The sequence below is a fragment of the Anoplolepis gracilipes genome, chromosome 5 (assembly GCF_047496725.1).
Source record: "Anoplolepis gracilipes chromosome 5, ASM4749672v1, whole genome shotgun sequence".
Taxonomy (NCBI): Eukaryota; Metazoa; Arthropoda; class Insecta; order Hymenoptera; family Formicidae; genus Anoplolepis; species Anoplolepis gracilipes.
This window is the reverse complement of record NC_132974.1, coordinates 7,599,925-7,618,438: the sequence shown is the minus strand read 5'-3', so window position 1 is coordinate 7,618,438 and position 18,514 is coordinate 7,599,925. Positions and strand designations below refer to the sequence as shown.

The 18,514-nt window shown below is 30.4% G+C and overlaps 2 protein-coding genes across 9 annotated transcripts in view; one reads left to right on the top strand and one right to left on the bottom strand.

Moving 5' to 3' along the window:
- LOC140666134 (uncharacterized) overlaps positions 1-18,514 on the top strand; it is a 59,227-nt gene that overhangs the window by 9,826 nt on the left and 30,887 nt on the right. The window contains exon 1 of one of the 2 annotated variants that reach the window (XM_072893005.1): positions 6,609-6,628. The exons of the other annotated variant lie outside the window; for it this stretch is intronic. The gene's annotated coding sequence lies outside the window, so the exon portion shown is untranslated. Of the gene's footprint in view, positions 1-6,608; positions 6,629-18,514 lie in introns of those variants that run through there. 2 annotated transcript variants of the gene reach the window in all.
- The window catches only part of Neo (ZP and PAN domain-containing protein neyo), a 287,267-nt gene that overhangs the window by 249,663 nt on the left and 19,090 nt on the right, over positions 1-18,514 (bottom strand). For 6 of the 7 annotated variants that reach the window (XM_072892974.1, XM_072892978.1, XM_072892977.1 and 3 more), the window contains 2 exons: positions 15,175-15,661; positions 14,766-14,810 (listed from right to left, as the gene is read on the bottom strand). The exons of the other annotated variant lie outside the window; for it this stretch is intronic. The gene's annotated coding sequence lies outside the window, so the exon portion shown is untranslated. The remainder of the gene's footprint in view (positions 1-14,765; positions 14,811-15,174; positions 15,662-18,514) is intronic. 7 annotated transcript variants of the gene reach the window in all.

Here is an 18,514-nt window from a genome sequence, read left to right as displayed (position 1 = left end):
TTCATCAATTATCTTTCTTGAGAAAAATATTTCGAAAGTAATACATGGTTAATGTATTATAATAACCTTTAATTTAAATCAATAATACTGCATGTGATTATTATTAAAGAAACTAATTTTTACTCAATATGTATATCAAAATTATAATATAGATTGCAACAGAATATATAATCGAAATTAGATCAAAATATAATTAAAGTTTGATTAAAAAATAACATAATAATAATAATAATAATATGATGCATGATTGGTTCAATTAAACAAGTTGCAAAATCATTAGCATTATTCTCGCGCATTATAATGATATGGTTATTAAAAATCGCAGAAACGATGAACACGCGGAAATGCTGATCGGAAAAAAGCATCAAGAAAATAAAAGCGCGGTAACTACTGAACGGCATCTGACACAGAAGATGTTTGTCTGGAAGAGGGAGAGAGGAACTTGAGACGCGCGCGGTACCATCGTTTTTCACAAGTTGCTCTTTATGTTATCAGTTCCATCTTGCTTAACCTTACGTTTCTCTTGCTACGCTATTGCCCTTTTTTATGTTCAGTCATTATGTTAACCCGTGTAAAGAAAGAAAATGTTGATTGTTTGGAACATATTTTACACTTTACTTGCATATCTTTTCTAATTAATCATACAAAAATACAAGTAAATTAACGAGTTTTTCGCGTAATAATATGACAATGTATAAAGTGAAATATAGAAGCATATATTTTCCAAGTGTCAAATTATGTGTGATCACAAGTAGATAAGTATATAATTAAAAAAACAAAAAAAATATTAAGCTTATTGAAGAACGCGTTAAATTGTATATTATTACATATAAAAAAAGAGGATTTGAACTAAATGCTAAATTAAAAAAAACATGTCATCAGATATTTTTTACTGCACTCCTTTTCCATGATAAATATTACACGACCATCAAGGGATATTAAAAATGTTAATGTAACAAAAGATTACTGATTAGATTATCTTTTTAGCTCTCTTTTTTTTTTCCTTCTTTTTCTTTCGAATCGTTATCTAAAATTATCTAAATGTCAAGGGAGACAAGCGAGATAATGAAAATAATTAAGCTACGGTGAGCAACGTTCTTCAGTGAGCATTTTCTTCTATCTCAAAGACAAAAAATGTCACGTATTAATGTAACCATCGCGAACCACAACTCGGTAATGCCCGGTAATGCCTCATCATCGCGCATCGTTAAGCGATGCGACGTCGCGCTCTTTCTCGAGTCATCGGACGCATTTCCGCGCGCGGGTAATCGATGCAGCTGAAATAAATTCCGCCCATTCCCTCCCCTCCCCTCCCCGGCTCTAAACTCGGGGGTCGCAAACGACGATGAGAAGCGCGAGGACGATTCCCCCGCCGGCGCCTAGTTCCGCGATAAAACTCAAAATCTCCATTCATCGCGTAACAGAGGAAACGCGCCCCTATTCTATCTTCCCCCGCTACCTCCTTCTCCGACCGGCCATTGTATCGAATCGTCGGGGAATCCGTCTGTCGCGATTGTCAAATTTACTTGATTGCAAATCGATACCGGATTACGACGACACGCAGCGAACCATACGAATCGCCAGCAGTTGCTATCCAACGACCACATTGAACAACACGGAGACGTTTTCATCTCACGATCGTGTTTTATTTATCGTTAGTTTTATCAATAAAAATTGGACGTGCATTTTATATACATATATATATATATGTATCATAATCACGGTCATATGTACTCATAATTTCTCTATATTGCGCTTTATTAACGATAAATACTGACATCATAAGAAAAATGGTTTTGAAATATTTGCGCATTCAGGAGACTGAAAAAATATAAAGAATAAATTCTTTGATGTAAAGAATAAATTCATAGATATACCGCTGATTCTCAATTTTGTGTACTTCTATTTTCATATATATATTAATATAAAAATCCATTTGTGTATTTCACGTTGAGATAATGTTTTATGTCCTAAATTTGTTATTCTACATAATTGCTTTATGGTAAAATAATTATGGAAAAGTTAATTATGGAAAAAAATCGAAAATATGCAACGCAGTTTTTTTTACAATATATATTCAGAAAAAAAGAATGTTTACGTAATTTTTTAATTTAAGTATTTTTAATAAGTAGGAGAAAAATAAAAAAAAGAGAAAAAAAAGAAAGTTAAAAAAAAGATAGAATTAAAATAAAAGATTGTATAAATAATACAAGGGGAAAAGCTTATGGATATGAAGCTTCGCAAATGCAAAAAGATTCATATCATAAGCAGAATATAAGATTCCAATAATGTCGAATATAATAGAATAATAGGATACACACGCATATACCTGCATGTATTTGCAAAAAATATTCATATTCATTCATATATATAAATACGTACTAAATACGATCATTATCTTAATGTCATGTAATCACTGAAATTTTGAAATATCACATGTTTTTTTATGTACAATAAAATAGTTTCTTTATAATCGTAAAATAAATAAAATAAATACTACTTATATGCACAGTGCATGTTTTTCAATAATAAAAACACGTCTCTTTTTGTAAAACAATGTATAAATTTAATAAAGCATCTATTGAAATTGATTTTATGAATATAACGTGTGTTATTGCATGTTATATCGTTATATGTTAATTCGATACGTAAATTAAATACATATCTTTTGTGTCAAACTATTGCGAGAAGCAAAGAAAATAATTTTCTTGTAGAGTATATGTATGTGTATAATATAGTTAAACATATCGTAAAGTTTCACACATTTATTTCAACATAAAAAAGCAAAAGTTTAATTATAAAAGTTTTTTATATGTTCTTTATAATATTAAATTACTATTTCACGGCTTGTGATATTCGAATTCTATCCCCTGTTATATCCCGATTTTTATGACAACGTCACGTAACGATTCTTCGGGGATGCTAGTAACATCGTGAGATTTCAAGTTTATGAGTTTAACCGTGATGCCAGTTTTCCTTTGACATCTAATAAACATGATATTAAATTCGAGATTTTTAGACGTACCATTGATATTGATATATCTCTTTGATGACACGTAATAATTCTTTCGAACCAATTAACTGTCAGGTTTATAGGTGCTACTAATGTAGTAAATTATACGAATCGATATTTATACATATATCGACGTTCATTATTGTCAGTTGGATTTGTAGAAATTAAAAATAAATTTTTTTACGCGCTCCGCGAAGCATAATTAATAAAAGATTATAAACCGAGAAAGTGGTGTTATAAAAAAATGTATAAAATATTTACGTCAAAAATTTATATATTATTAAAATTAGATCATTCTATAAATTATATGTATGTTGTAAATTCTATGTGATAATCATTTTCCCTTGTAACATAATCAATAAATGAATTTCTCCCTAGCGGTATATGAGCTTACGCCGTAATCACCGTTAAATATGTAACAATCCCTAAAGACGTGGTTAACCAATATTTGATGAACATTGTCACAAGGGATTGACGTAAACTTAATCAAAACTAAATTATTTATTAAATATTGATCACAAGTGAAACACTTTAAATGCTTGTACAACATTATTGAGAAGATTATCTTTTTTTAATATCTAACAATATTGACATTAAACCAAAAACACTTTCATATATAATTTGTAATTTATAATAACATACAGTGAAATAATATTTAGATTTTTTTCTGCAATTATGATTCAATACATAGTCAAAATATAAAAAAGCAATATCAAAATGTTAACTATTTGGAATTATTGAAACTGAAAAATTATATTTTATGTAAAAATCAGTTATTTAGAATTATTAAAATATATCTTATTTGAAAAATGTCATAAATTTCAAGTTTTAAATACTTTCAAGTATAGATGATTTGTAAGAACGGCTCATAATTTTCATATTAATTGGAGAAATTATAAATTTAAAATTTTAATTTTTCATTATAATTTCAATAATTACATCTATTAACTGCGCTAAATATCACTCAGAATTTTAATGTTTGACACACAATATAAATTACAAAAGAATTGAAAAATATAAAAATGAAATTTATACGTTAACATCTCATTAACAAGTTTTCAATTTCATGTGTATAAATTACTTTAAATTTTGATGAAAAACAATCAACAAATTAATTTCTAATCTATATTCTAAATATGTTTTATCATCATTAAACATTTATGAATTTTAACTATTATTATACAACTATTATTTTTTCAAACAATCAATAACAATCATTTATGTTGTAGTTATGATATAAAATAGCACGTATTCTGTCCGAATATATATAATCAGATGTTATACATTGGCTTATTTATAGATGATATAATATTACAGTAGCTCGCTATATACATATATGTACATATATCCGATGTCTGATGGACATACATACGTTTCCAGGAAATATTCAGAAGGAAAGCTCATGCGTTTGTGTGAACGTAAGCTCTTCCGTATCTATCAAATGTCCATCAACGGAACGTAATGCCTCCCATTGCATACGTAAGCTCAATCTACGATCAACGCTGAGCCTCTCGCAATGCAGGTTCATGTAGTTACATAAATTTCTCACGACACAAATCCTTGTTTCAAATTTCGATTCCTAGATGATGATATAGGAAATCTACTTGCAAGCTTCAGTGACTTTTGATGTATACATAAAATACAGGCGGTTTAGAATTTCAAGTCGGTCCTATATGTGCGTGTACACCTACCCGATAAGCTAAATTACGGCAGGAGGTGAGACGTATAAGTTTACTGGCAGCAGTATATGCCGAGGATTGGACCGGCAGATAAAGTTACATAGGATGTTTCATTCGCGCTACACACCTGCTTTAACGTGCACACGGAAACACCTGAAAATTTCCACTGTTAATCATTCGCTCGTGTTTACACGTTATTACTATGTTTACTGTTGGCAGTGTATATCGATATTTCAGCTGTCGGATAAGATTACACAATTTTTGTCGCACGTGTGTGTGGCGAGTTGCTAACAACGATTAAAAACTAATAAAACGACTGTTAATCAATAGAGATTTCAGATCAATACAGATTAAGCTCGTAAAATTTATATTTTAAAAAATTAATTCTAAGCTGCAATTGCAGCTCCAATCGTCAGATTTAATTAATCTCTTATTATATGTAAATTATAGTAACTCTATATATGCGTATAAACATCAAAAATTAAGTCAACCTAAAAAAGTTCTTCATCATTACGTTAAAAACTAAGTTCTTCAAATTTTTGACTGTCACGTTTAAACAGTAAAAATAATAAATAATATTAGATATAAAATATTGTTAATAATTAGTTTTAAATGGTTAAAAAGTGTCAGTAAGAAATAAGAAACCAAAAATGTGTCAATTAATATTACGAATAAAAGGAATTAAAGTCTCTGATAGGAGATAATCTCATATATTCTGATATTTTACGATTCATATAAAATCACGTACGTAATGACATCCATATTGTCAGTTAAATGTCAAGATATTGCTAGAAGCGAGTTGTGGCCGGCATCTAAATATCATGCTCGCAGGAACGTGAGAACGGTTACTCAATTACCGGATCAAAGCCGCCGTCGCTCTAAATCACAATCAAGTCTATCGTAGCTGTATAGCGCCCGCCGGCGGAAGAGGCGTTATGGAGCCGGCTACTTCAAGTTAAGCCATTTTTCGCTAAACCAGTTTACGGTGTCAAACTTTGCGCCGAGAGTTGCGCCGAATCGAGACGTGCTCGGGATCGATATCGAAATGGTTCTTGGCAAAAATCAAGAGATACGGTGATCGTTTGGTATCTTTTATACCTCGCCATTTTCTCTTCTACTTTAAAATATATATCGTGTGTCATAAATAACACAAATAATCGTAGAGCAAATTTGCAAGTGTTAATAATTAGACGTCATAGATTCGTGTCGATTTTTTTCTTTTCTTTAAAGGCTTTCAGTTATATTATTAGATAATTACATTTCTAGAAAGTTGCGTAACGTATGACTTGCATTTTTTATTAACGCGTAAAAACTTTGTAACGGTTTCGCGATAGCAAGATAAGAAAGGCAATTTATTTAAGTCCGCGTGTTATGTAATATACGTGATGTAGATTCTATCACAGGTTCTGGAATATATTGATACTTCGAAACCGAAGGCTGCAGTTTCATCTGTAGCACGCGAGATATGTGTAAACGTGAAAAAAGTGAATAATCCTCTTAGGAACTAGTCGGGACGAAAGAAAAGAAGAGAAAATCTACTTTAGGGTCTTTCTAACTACTGGTATTTGTCGAATAAATCAGCTTTTCTTTTTTTTTCCTCCAATGAAAGAAAAAAAAAATCGATATAAATATATTAACGATAAACATATATATTCATTGAAAACCGGGCAGTAGCCAATTACGTAAGATCAAGAATCTTGGCATTACTCGTAGTACTTTGTGGTAATCTTCGGGAAGCGGAGACGTTATCGCGCATGAAAGATTAGATAATGTTTCCTGAGAAGAAAGCCGGGGTGCGAATTCTCTCGCTCAAGTACAACGTCGGCCCGTGTAAATTCACATTTCCGTGACGAAGCAGTCAGCGCTGAGCGAAGAATGATGAGCCGCAGATCGGTAATTCCGGCGGACTAATCCTCGGAAACGAGTTCCTGGACTTGTAAGCACCTCCGCTTCTCGTATGCTCCGTAATATATGATGCATGATCGCGAAAGGTGACGTATTAAAGTGATCGAACGCCAACTTGTAGGTTGTTGATGAAAACTCATGAATAGTCTGCTACGTTTGGGATTTTTTCGCAATGCCACGATTTTGTAAAGCATGACGCATGACGATTAATAGTAAAGAAAAATGTGTGTAAGAATAATTAAATTTTTGTGTTACCAAAAAAAGAAATAATTGACGCTATGTGTAGAAAGATGATGATAAAAATTTACGACAACACGACGTGTCACATTTATTCCTATGAATGATACGCCGTGAATAAATTCAACAAATGAGGATAATCTGAAGTATTGTAAAAATTATCGGCATTTAAAATAAATAATTTTTTATATAAAGAAAAAATATCGTCCAGATATTGCCAGTTATCTACATAAACACACAAATAGCAAGCTATTACGTATTTTATACAATTTTTTAATAACATTTTAAACATATTTTGTAGTAAAAGTCGGCAAAAATGTCAGATATTCTCTTTTAGACGTACTTAATTAAATGCATACGTATGTTTATAAATATTGTGTTTTAACAAACGAGCAAATTATAGAGCTATAATTATTTTCCTTTTTCTATTTTTTTCTTATTGTTAAGTATTTTTTTTGTGTTAAGTATTTTTTTAAAGACATAATATGCGGTCTCATTGAACGCATTAGCGTCGTTTCATCCTGCAGTTGACTCATAATAGCGCTGCCGTGACTTTGTCGTTCGAACCTCCCATTTTCAAACCATGGAAATTAGCTGCAGGCGCTTCGTAAAAGTCATCACGAGCCAGTGTCCCCATTTCCGCCTTGAATAATCGCAGCCTCTTGCGCTTCTCAAGATACTCAGCAAACCGAGCTTATCATTTGAAATTGAAAAGCTCATTTTTCTTTTTACAAACTAAATCCGAAAAAGCTGTACAATTATAGCTATATTTTTTCTGTGTTTTTTATAATATGTGTAATAGAATATTGTCTTCATAAAAAAAATTTTGTCTTTGCAATAATTTTCAAACAATTATTAAATTAATGTGATGTTCCTCTTTCTATGTTTTTCATATATTATTTTTTCTAAATAACTATTGTCTTTCAAAAACAATTAACTTATATTAATAATTTAACACAGAATAAAAAAAAAGTCTAATTTGCATTGTGATTTATTAGAAGAACTTACAGTTACTTTTAAGTCATAATTATATAATAAAAAATATTAAATATATTAAATATTAAAATCCCTTTTTTATTTTATTATAGTACAAAATTAAAATATATAGTAAAAACTAACATTATTGTATTATCGTAACTTGTAATATAATAAAAAATGTTTATTATACAAATTATTTAAAAATTTTAACTTTCGCTTCAACTATCTGCATAATGTTTTACTAGTAGATTTTTTCAGTTTGCTAAAGAATAAATCGAAAGAAAAAGTGGATAAAAACTATCAATGCAGGTTTAGTTGTCTGTGTCATGTGATATTCCGCTTAGAACAATAGCTACACCGCTACAGCCTGAGCAAACCGTTATTTGATTTGCTGAAACCAATTCGTTTGCCATTGTGCAGCGGAAATATTGCCTTCTGTACGGAAGTGATAAAAAGAGCGTTATCAAGGCGTTACAGTACGTTTTTATCGAGAGGAAATGTTCTAAAGCATTCTGATGATAAACGTCAAAATTTTTCCAATGTGCATCCATGATGTGTATCCATGATGTGTATCCATGATGTGTATCCATGATTTGTAGTCATATTTTTTGCATGCTCTCTATTCTCTCTCTCTCATCGATAATTATAATTTTAAAAAAATAATTTAAAAGATAAAACAATATATACATTGGGATAAAATATATCCGATTTTTTATCTCTTTTTTGTTTCTTTAAACCTATATCGATATAAAAAAATGCAGATTTTTTTTTCCTAACCCAAATATTTTGTATAACATTATTTGCTAAAATAAATTTAGACGGCTTTACATTGCGTGTGAATTTATTTCTCGCTCGCGTTTCAGTTTTTTACATATTTAATACCGGGTGAGAGTAAACTTTAACATTTTTGAAAGAGATGACACAACTGATCGTAATAAAAGCAGTTACTATTGGTATCTACGGTACGTGCAAAAATTCATCTCGAAAGACTAGAAATTTCGTTTTCAGTCCACTCTGTGCAATCCAAAAGACTATAGTGAGAGCACCTTTGTCTCGACATTGTCTACGGAAACAAAATAGAATTTCGCTACGTCGGCGATGCATTCTCGAGTTCGCTCGAAATCGCCCTCACCGAGATGTTCGACGTGCCCATTTTCAAGCCACGGATAACGGACAAGAGTAAGGATGAGGGCTGCTAGTAAAAGTCATCATCCACCCTTGCTACTATCGGCCAACCCAGCCTCTTATCCTGCCACCGTTCTTTTCTCATTCTCGACGTTCTCGACGGATAAGACGGTGCGCAGTTTAAAGATGAAACTTGACTAAAGTGAATCGACTGTGCTCCAAGCTGAAAAGCTACGATGCCAACAAGAACGCTAACATCAGCAGAAGCAACATCGTTGTTGCTACGCCGAGTCGCGATTACGTGTTACCCGTAATTTTCTACTGTTTACTGGATGTGCACACAAGCGATGAATATAGACGGCAGTACTTCACTCGACCCGGCGAGTAATAAAGCACTTGACCGCGGTAAAAGAAGCCAGTTTTCTTTACTTGTTTACACTTCATTATTTCGCGGCGTTTTGCACACGGTAGTGACGGTTAATCAGATGTGACTACGAAATATCTTTATCTGTAGTTTGCGATATTGATGTTTTGCAACAATGCAACAGAGAGTAAAATTTAAATAATTACAATATAGATCTCTTTCTCTCTTCTTTTCTTTTTTTCTCTCGGATTTAATGTAGAAATCAGCTATCATGTGTACTCTGAAGATGAAAGGAAACTTCTAAGTGTTGTACACGCAAATGTTGCTATAATATGATGTAATGCTATGAGTAATGTAGCTTGACTCGAACAAAAAGGAAAATAAGAAAAGATGAGTATATTAATTTTAATTAATATTATCCGAACTTGTTTGATACTGAACAGAGGCAACTTGTATTTTAGTCGATTTTTATTACTGAAATCAATTTGTTTGTAATTGTGTAGCGGAAATGTCTTTTGAAATGATAAAAAGTGCGTTACCAAAACGCTCTAGGAAATTTCTTTTAAAGCATATTCTGCAGATAAATATATAACATCATTGAGCATACAATATTTGATTTTAACCAATTTTTTAATGACGTTGAGACAAAAATGAAAATGATATCCGCGTCTCATGCAATAAAATATCATTTAGAGCTAAATACATATCATAATATTCGCGAAAAGAAAATCGTCTAGAAGGAGAGTTAGTAACCGCATATATCGTCGACGAGGAAGGTTACGATATAATTACGTACGCTCAGGCCGCCAACGAAACTCGTTCTGACAATTTTCAATTTCCTCATGCCGCGTAAGTACCTCGCCCTCGCACTTATAGTTACCTACGTTCGCATAAAGTGCGTGGCGAAGAAACATAGTTAGCTTGCGACCTTCATACCGCAACTTCCGCAATACGCGGCCATGCACTCGTCTACTTCGTTATGTAATCGCGACCGACGAATGCAATCATGCGCTCGGACACCACGGCTCCATTTCAAAGAAGTAGTAGAGAATTAAGGAGAAGGTATGCATTCCTTGTTGTAACAAAGTTACAACGGAAATTCTGTACAACGTGCATACCAGCTGCACAGACAACCAGACAGTAACTACCAACAGTGTTTTTAATTAGTTGAATTAACATAGAGAAAATATAGTATAATTTGCTTTATTTCTGAGGAAAAAAAAGCTAACTTTGTTATTAATTAAATTGACTAAATTGCTATAATATTTTAAAAAAAAGGAATAAATAAGTAAACAGAATCGAAAAATAGCTTGTAATATGATAATTACAATTTGCGAAAATTTTGGAGTAAAAATTAAAAATATATCTTAATCTTTAGTTAACTTTTAATTTTTAATGATCAAATGTTAAAAATCAATGATAATTATGCAACTCAGCTACAGCAAAAATATTTATTATACATATGTTATAATCCACCTTCCACGATTATATTTATTTAGAATAAAACAGTCTTTTTATATTTTACTTTATCAAATAATAAAGAACAATCGCGCGCGTTATTTATTATATCACTTTTTTTATATATAGAAAGATGAAATGTGTTAATTCTATATATTGTTTCTATTCAAGCTATTTTTCTATAGATGTTCACATTTTTTTGAATAAAAATAAATATTTTTCAATTACAGATATTAAAAACTAAACTAGGACGATTCTATTTATCTCACTGAAGGAGCATTACTACAATAGTTTTTGTTATAAGCAATCAAAGATTAAATTAAACTTTAAGCAAATAGATAAAATCTTATTTAACGAATTTCCGATAGCTATCAGTATAATTCCTAATATATTTTTAGCCTTGATTGTATCTAATTTATATGTAATATGTACAGATATTATTTAGAACTATAAAACGAGTTTTAAAAAAGGCAATATTTTCACGTTAAATTTTTATTAAGAAAGAAAATTGTTTAAAACACACACACACATTCACACATAAATCTTGGCAATATAAAACTCTGAATTAGTTGTTATATTCACATATTTGAGTTAGTTATTGTATTCCGTATTTGTACAATAATTTGTACCTGAGGTCTAATTATATTTGATTTTTCCTCCCTTATAATTCGCATGTATCTAAAGATGAGAGCATTTTTCTTATTTTTCTATAGAAAACAAATTAAGGATTACGGATATCTTTCATATCATAATCTAGATTGCAGTTTTATAACAAGTAGTTTTAGTAAACGTTTTCAGATTAGGTTTCAAAGAGATTATAGACTTTTTTAAACATTTTAAAATAAACTTTCCAGAGATTTAAAAGTGAACTTTTTAGAAATTCTGAAATAATAATGAAAATCATATCCAAAACTGTCGATTAATATTCTAAATAATATTAGTTCATGCATTTTACACAATTTTGCCACACTTCACCGTTTCGTGTATTTTTCGCGCTAGATTATTCACGATTTCCCGGCGCTGGGAGAGATATACATTTAATTAAAAAACACGATTTGTGGAATGTGTGCACGACCAACGCAGAAAAAGGCGCTCGCAACAGCGGAAACGAAAGCAATCGCGTTTAGGTGCAGCGCGTGGCGAACTGTCGCGTCGTCCTAATTTCGCACGTGGCAATTAAACGTTATTCGTCGGTCATGTTACCAGCAAGCAAATTGCTCAGTCAGAGCGCACTGTGTATCGTTGTCTCTCTTTTTCACTCTCCTCTGTCCACGGATTTCGGCTCCAGGGTGGCCTCAAACAAAACAAAAAAAGAATCCACCATACTGCGTTTCAATTAAAGTTCTCGCACGACACGCGTTGCCGTGGTAATGATTAATCACTCTGCTACATTGATACGTTCAATTTTAGCACGAATTTTCCAAAAGTTTCGTTCTAATAAACAAATTTTGTTCCGATAGAAACGCAATGAACATAACATATAGCTAAAATGTAGCGTATATTTTTGATTTTTATTTAGCAAACATTTCAAAAAATTTTAATAAAAAAATATTTAAAAAATTTATGTTTGTTGATTAAGTTTTTGTGTTTACAAATATAAAGAGGATTATGAGAAAAAAGAGAAATTGTGAGGTTGTGTCTAATTATGAATAATAAAAAATACAAATTATGTGATGTTCGCGGACAAGTAGCAATTAAATATGCAAAAACTGTAAATTATTTAGACATGAAAACAAAAAAAAAAAGACATTTATGTATATTTTCATAGAAAGATTTTTATAACTGCTTACATCTCGTATACTCTATCAATTATTTCAATAACTAAAAGTTTATAAATAATCTGTTAGTGGAATCACGACTTTCTCAATAATTATTAACAAGCATTATTTTAACTTTAAATCCGCCTAACCTGAATTTGTGATGTAGTATATTTAGTTTTACATAGTCGTATTAATTAATAAAGTTAGCAGCTCTCTAATAATTTTGTTGCAATTATATAATTTTTAATTAACGACATTATTCGTTGTAGACATTATATATTCATTTTCTACGCAGTTTCTCTGTAAATTGTTATAATTAGTATGAAAATGATGCAGGTTTCTCTCTTCATAGAGAATTCGCATTTACATCACCTCACTCATTAATTTTGTAACAGTTCTGAATTGCTTATCCTTTGAAATAATCTATGGCAATGGAAATAATTAATCAATATCACTATATCATCAAATATTTCGAACAAATTTGAATAGTTTTTCTTATTTGATGTTAAGGCTAAATTTTTATCAAAATGAATTAAAAAACTATACGTATGTATATTCACAAAAATATATACATACTATGTAAAATAATATTATTCATTATTTAATCAACGAAAAAGTAACAATGCGCAATTTCTATTTTATTTTCACGGTAAGATCAAAAAGAAATGTTTGCTTGTTTCATACGACAAGATTGTAAAAGCTACGACGAAATTGTAAGCACATTAACTGTGCACTTTAATCGTATCCTTTATCGTGCCAGCGCTCAAATTCCTTGACGAATATCGTGCACGCTTCAAATGAATTCTATTGCACGAATCGCGGATGTGAATTGCTCAAAGACAATTTTGATGTTGCCTTGTAATTCAGACTGTTCAAAAGTAATTTAAATTCTCGCCTGGCAAATTCGAATTGCTTTTACAGAATTTGCATCATATCATATGTTTTTGTTCATCGCGTAGTTCGTGCTGCATGCTATCTTTTATTGTGTAATCTATTTATAATACGCTATTTTATTTAATGTTAATGTTAACAAAAAAATTGCGATAATACCTATAATAATTATAAACGTTGCTAAAGCTATTATATATTAATTATTTTTCAGCATACGTTATAGTATATCAATGCATTCTAATAAATAATTTAATATGCTGTTTATAATATTAAAACTTAATTCTGTTTAAAAGACTTCTCACATTACATTAATCTAACATAGATATCGATTTTTTATGTCGGAGAAAGTCTAAAAAATACATTACTTATTTGTTAAAGATACTACAATATATGAGCGCAGTTTTGCATATTTTAAGAAGAATATTAAAAATTTGCGTACTATTTTAATTAAAAATTCTGTACTATTTTAATTAAAGAAAATAGTAAATACATAGCATAACGCGCATGCAACGGCAAAAATGTCGTGGTCACGGTGAAGTTGAAACGGTGCATCGTCTAATATCCAGCATGTGTAAAGTAATGCGCGCACTTTCGTTGCGGATGCGAGCGGAACGCGTCGCGTCACGAAACGTGGGTACCGGGATCCCGAAGAATGCGCGAGCGACGGTGATTGCCGGGGCTCATTAAGACGGGCCCCGGAAAAGTCCCGAGCCACCTAACCGCGGGGACTACGTGAAACGATAAATAAAGAGAGATAGTAGGAGAGATCTAAGACCAGGAAACACGTGTTACTGCTACGCTGAATGCGGAACTCGAGTGCTGCGTATCGGCGTGCAGCGCATCGCGGAATATCGGGACCGCGATAGAAAAACGTGGACGCGACTCGCGATGGAACGTGGAACAAAATCATTAGGCCGAGACGGCGATCGAAAGAAGTTACATCCATCGTCTGCCATCGCCGCGGCGGCTCTTAATTTTGCTTCCGTCTGCCACTTTGGAGAGCAGCGGATATTCTCGCAAGATGTATGTTCTGTCTAATATTGTATGAATTGCGTGAAGAAGAAAGTTGTTGTCTACAGTTTTATTATTTGCGAGTATCGATAATTGCACGCTTCTTTTTAAAATAACGTTACTTGAACAGAATGGCATTGCCACAAGATAAATAATTATATTTTGAAAAAAAAATATTTCTAGAAAAAGATAAAAAAACATGCCAAATACATTAAAAAGTAACGAAATATGCAATTAATTAAATAAAATATTAAAAATTAACTGAATAAAAATTTAAAAATTAAGACATTATTTATATGTACTTAGCAGTTTTTTATCAAATTTTATAAAAGTTTGTTACTCACGGATACGATGCGCAACAGCAGATTATGTTGAAAAACTAGATTAATCTGCAACATGCAAATATAAAAAAAAATGATCACTCAAATAGCAGTGCTTAAAATAATTAAAAAATTATTATTATACGTATCGAATTTGATATTTAATATTACAAACTTTATATATAAATATAATATATATATATATATAATTTGGCATAATAACAGATATTTAATGAATAATTACATAATTCCTTAAACTATTGTTTGTTAAATACAAGTTTTTTTAAGGTATCATACTTTATAAGGTATCATATTTAAAAGTTTTTTTTTCTCTCATTCTTACTAAATTATTCAAATATAGAAATCAAGTAAATAGGAATAAATATGTACGCTCAACAAAATATTGAAATATAAAATATAAATAATAACTTACCCTAAGGTTGCTCCCTCGGCGCCTGATGCCTCCTAGGCCTGCTCCTCCTCTCAGGGTTGTCAGGGTTGTCAGGGTCGTCAGGATGCCTTAACCCGCACGCACGACGGTAAACGACACTCCCGCACTTATAAACGCACGACACTTTTGAATTCCACGATCGAAAACATTCAAATATTCCGTTTCAAATCCCGAGGATCAACCTCGAATAAAAACAAATCGAAATAGCAACAAACACGCGATTTTTTTGTACAGCGTTTGCGAATTAAAACGCGACGAACTACGATGAATGCTGTATTTAAGATACTTAGGTTTTCCCTTTAAAATAAATCTTTCAAGTACTAAGCTCTCCTATCAATGTTAATTAATTAAAAAAATTTTTTTTTAATTAAGACATTACTTTATGTCTTTAGCGGTTTTTTACCATAAAATATTCACAGATATACGATACGCAACAGTGGAGTTGATTATATCGAAAAGCTACGTTTATCTGTAACATACATATATAAAACGTAAATTATAGCAGTGTCGAAAATAATAAAAAAATTTTTATTGTATATACACGCATGAGTGTAGCCAATGAATTATATTATATAATTTTAATGTAATTAATCTATAATTTATTTTATATAATTAAAAGAAAATATATTATATTACATTTCAATATAAGTATATGTATATATTCCAAAACACGAGCACCAAGCGCAGATCAAATTGCCTCGCCGGTATAAAATACTTTCTTTATTATAAAAAATAAATTATAATGTATATTATATATTGCAAAATTAATACAATATAATATAAATGTGTACAAAAGTGTTTCGTTCAATGTATCAGAAATTTATTAATCAATCGATTGATTCTTAATTGCGATGCAAGATATATTCGAATACAAGATATATATTGTTAGAAAGTAATTTTTGTTCTAAATTTGTCGCAACAAAAACCGTAATTCCCTTGTCATCGTTTCGTTCTTCGAATAAATTGTGCGAAATATTTGTTTCGACAAATAACTGTTGCTTTGGTACATTCAGTCTTCAATCATGCAGTTAATTAATTGTACGAGTTGATAATTGCTAATTGTTAGTAGAGAATATAATTGCGTTTCGACAGGCGGACAACATACGGCGCGAATCGTGCTATACGACCTACCGACTCGAGTTCCCTCACTGGAATGCCACGATGTATACGTACGCGTACTCGTACCGTAAACAAACCTCAAGGTTGTAGGCCAAAGGACGTCTGCGTATTGTAAATGTTATATCGAATATTTGACGCTTTAACATTTATCCTGAATATTCTGATTCTTACATTTTTAATTGATTATAAATGTGTAAGAATATACATCGATATAGCATAGCTTTCTCATTATAGCTTATTTAAACCATTCGATTCGGCGATTTAACTTCTCAATCCGAAAATAATAATAATAATAATCAATTACATACCAGCAAAAAATTTAATTAAAGTGATGTGAGATACATTCAAATCAAGAAAAAAATATTATTTAAAAAAATGCTGTCTGTAAATATTACACAATAAATTAAAAATTACATTTCCCTATCGCTTCGGTTTCTACTTTAAATAAATAAATTGCGCAATATATTTATAAATTTGTTGGATACATAGATATTGCTTTAATGCATATATTGTTATTAGTAAAACCTAATAAGTAATCCAAAATTGTTTGTAGGAAATTTTATACAAGTTTGACATTAAAAATACGTTACACGTGTATCTATATGTGCTTATAAATATGCATAAAGTTATTTGAATTTCATCGATACAATTATAATTCGTTCTCATTGCCCTATTTACTATAAGATTAATTAGATCTACGATAATTATTATTTCTGCGAAAAAAATTATCAAATTGTTTCGTGGACTAACTTCTGAATTTCGTTGAAATTCAAGAATAATTGCATTAATTTTATTCGAATTAATAACAATTGAAAAGTTATATCAAGATTGCATGAAAAAAGTGCTGTTAAATTTTTAATTGCAATTCTAGAGATATTTTAATTCTAATTAAAAATATGTTTGATAAAAAATTACAGCTATTCGATAGTATTTCGATATGTCGATATGTCGAACATAATCGCATGGTCAATCGCTTTTTATGTACTTACAATTAGTGTAGCGACAATACCGCATCATTTGATCTCCATTTTTTCTACATTTGATAGAAATAGATTATTGCAAAATAATCAATATATATATATATATATATATGTATGTGTGTATTATGACATAATAAATTTTAATTTTAAATGTTTGAAATGCAAAAAACTGCATACACACATCTCTAAATCAGATTCAGTATGATAAATTATTTTGAAATCCACTTTCCTATTTCGTATTTCTCTGGTGTAACGATCTTCTGATTAAATCGTTTAAACACAATGTATACGCCGCCAATTGGCGGGCGTACAAGCATTTAGAAGCTAAAATAATTTCGCATAATGGTAAAAATGCAATACTAACACGTTCGTTACCAGAATAAGTGACCCGTAGAACATGCAGCGTATCCTACCGAACGAAAGACGAAACGCCTCTGTTTCGTGTATCCAATATGCAATTAGGTTGATGGAGGTGTAATTGAAGCAAGGGGATATCAAACTCTGCCTACATTTATCCACGAACTATCTCGCACGTACATTGTTCTGCTCATTAAGCAACTAAATAATATTTTTTAAATATCATTTATTCACAGAGGTTTTACATTTTTTATTTATATTTCTTGATATAGAAAAATATATATGTGTGAGATTTAATTTTTAAATATAACTGTTTAAAGAAATAAATAAAAACTGTTATGTACAAAGTCAGTTAATAAGTTAATTAGTCTACCACTATATTTTTTTCTTTATAATATCACTTTATTGTTATATAAATATATTATTTCTTTAGCATATGTATATGTAAATTGAAACTAAAATATACATACTTTCCTAGCTAAAATATTAAATTAATTGTCAGACTTTTGTAATATTCAGTGTATCCATGATTGTAATTATAATTATTCTATTAGTAATATAAATTTAAAAAAAATTTTAGTTTTAATTTGCATGCTATTTTAAAATTCATATCGCGATAATCTGTTAGAAAAAAATTCAGTATATTGTGACAAGTAAAAAATTACTTAAGACGCTGTTAAAAAAAATTTCTAATCGAGAATGAATTAGATGACTAAGTTATATTTTAATTCAATATGCGTCACGTAAATCTCTAAATCCTCTTTATCTTTAGACAAGGCGGAAAATAATAAATAAATAAACAAATATATATATATATATATATATGTGTGTGTGTGTGTGTATATAATTTAATAATATAATATAAT